The 2,730-nt window shown below is 41.4% G+C and overlaps 1 pseudogene; it reads left to right on the forward strand.

The window, feature by feature from the left end:
• The first annotated feature begins 111 nt into the window (after window positions 1-111).
• Window positions 112-1,209, forward strand: LOC102247620 (annotated as a pseudogene).
• Window positions 1,210-2,730: the final 1,521 nt, after the last annotated feature.

Here is a 2,730-nt window from a genome sequence, read left to right on the forward strand (position 1 = left end):
TATCCATACAACAGGGGTAATAATTGAACCCATTATACAGAGCTGTTGGAAACATTAAATGATTTGATATTTCGCCCCTTTTCCCCTTTGTACCTATAACTACCTCGGCCGATGACCGAGCATGGAGAAATCAACCTTTCAGTCATTGGTCAGTACGTGGATTATCTTGTGGAAAAACAGGGAGTGAAGAATATTTTTGTGAATGGCACCACGGGAGAAGGCCTGTCTCTGAGCATCTCAGAGCACCGCTGGGTCGCAGAGGAGTGGGTGACAAAAGGGAGGAACAAGTTGGATCAAGTGGTAATTCATGTAAGAGCCCTGAGCTTGAAGGAGTCCCAAGAACTGGCCAAACATGCAGCAGAAATTGGGGCCGATGGCATCACTTATGGCGCCTTTCTTTCTCAAGCCACAGAACAACGATGACCTCACTGCTTTCCTAAAGGAGGTGGCTGCTGCTGCCCCGGCACTGCCATTCTATTACTATCACATCCCTGCCTTGACAGGGATAAAGATTCGTGCTGAGGAGCTGCTGGATGGGATTCAGAAGATCCCCACCTTCCAATGGCTGAAATTTAGCAACACAGATCTCCTAGACTTTGGACAGTGTGTTGATCAGAATCGCCAGCGACAGTTTGCTTTCCTTTTCGGGGTGGATGAGCAACTGCTGAGTGCTCTGGTGATGGGAGCAACGGGAGCAGTGGGCAGTACCTATAACTACCTGGGAAAAAAGACAAACCAGATGTTGGAGGCTTATGAGCAGAAGGACTTCTCTTCAGCCCTGAATGATCAGTTTTGTATTCAGAGATTTATCAACTTTGTGATCAAACTAGGTTTTGGAGTGTCACAGACCAAAGCCATCATGACTCTGGTGTCTGGGATTCCAATGGGCCCACCCCGGCTCCCACTGCAGAGAGCCTCCAAGGAGTTTATTGATAATGCAGAAGCTAAACTGAAGAGTCTGGGTTTCCTTTCTTTTACGGATTTAAAGAATGGAAACTTGGAAACCTCTAGCTAATGCCACTCTATCAAGTCAGGGTGTGTACATTGGGATATAATCCACCTTGAATAGTGCATTCATTTCTCAAGGACTTTATAGACGAGCTTGAACTAAATTCTTTCCCAGCAAATGAAATCTCCCATCAAATCAACAAGTATTTAAGTACCTACTATGATCTTTAAAAAGTTTTATTTTTGTGAAGGGACAAAAACTCCAAAGGAGCCATGAACCTCAGTCATTCAATATTGCACAAAATTTTCATGGAGAAATTTCTGCTTCTATGTATGAAATGGAATCACGAGGAAAATTGTAATGAATTCCATCTGCCTTTGGGAGCTCCCATTATCTTGATTTCTGGTTCTCAATCCTACCTTCAAGTTTTCTCATCTTAAACCACTTGTAATGTACTTTCATTTTAATAAATATTCATTTGGAATCTAGGGAAAAAAAGGTGCCCCTTTGCCCCTTTGCCCCTTTGGGTGTGTGGACTTAAATGTTGATCTCATCAAAAATTACATTTACAGCAACATCCAGACTAGTTGACCAAATATCTGGGTACAGTGACCTAGCCAAGTTGAGACATAAAATTAACCATCACATTCACAAAACCCCTTCTACAGCCCTAGACATGTACATGTAAATGCACACTGAAATATACATGTAAAAGCCAATGTACATTCAGTGCCAGTCAAGAGAGAGAGAGCCTTCTGTTTCCATACTTCTGTCTTTTCATCTCCAACCATGGAGATGTCAGAAACGACACACGGGCAGGGAGAAAAGTTGGCTGAGTCCTTGTCCCACTGCAGGCTTCTCAGATGCAGAAGGTCAGGCCTAGAAGCGGCCAAACATCTTTAAATTTCAGAGCTTTTATTATTTCCCTGGATGGACATATTATTTACTCTTTAGGGATGTAAAAAGTGACAGAGGACAAGGGAAGAAGACCTATTTCCATAGAGAAGGTTTGTAGGAACAAGAGGAAGAAATGTAGTTGCTTTATCTCCATATCTTGATTGTGCTGCACTTTGCTCCTTTGACTCTTTTCCCCCCTTGCCCTGGATGTAGCTTAAAATGTAAAGTCTCGAGACTCGCAGGCAGTCCAGGGCAACCACTAAACATTTTTTAAAGGATGACAATTGATATGTTAACAGATGGGATAAAATAGAATCATATGCAATGCTCAAATGAAACCAGAAAAAGAGGGAAAAAAGAGAGGTGAATAAAGAAAAAAGGGCAAGTCAACAAATAGAAAACAATTACAAACAGGGTAGATAGTAATCCAAAGATATCAACCAATTTAAATATGAATGGTTTAAGTACACCAATGATAAGTGAGAGATAAGAGTTCATTAAAACCAAGAATCATTATGTGCTGTCTATAAGAAACCCACTTTAAATACATTCCTAGAAATGGGATCCCTGGGTCAAATGGCAGTTCCATATTTAATCTGTTGAGGAAACTCCATACTGTTTTCAAACTCCATACTGTTTTCCGTAGTGGCTGCACCAGTCTGCATGCCCACCAGTAATGTACTAGGGTTGCCTTTTCTCCACATCCTCACCAGAATGTGTCATCTGTTGATAGTAGCCATTTTGGAAGGTGTGATGTGAAATACCTCATTGTCATTTTAATTTGCATCTCTGATGATTAGTGACTTCGAGCATTTTTCTTATGTCTTTTGGCCATCTGTATGTCCCCTTTAGAGAAGTGTCTACTTAGGTTCTAGTTTTTTTTT

The sequence above is a fragment of the Myotis brandtii genome, unplaced genomic scaffold, assembly GCF_000412655.1.
Source record: "Myotis brandtii unplaced genomic scaffold, ASM41265v1 scaffold16266, whole genome shotgun sequence".
In the NCBI taxonomy this organism is placed as follows: domain Eukaryota; kingdom Metazoa; phylum Chordata; class Mammalia; order Chiroptera; family Vespertilionidae; genus Myotis; species Myotis brandtii.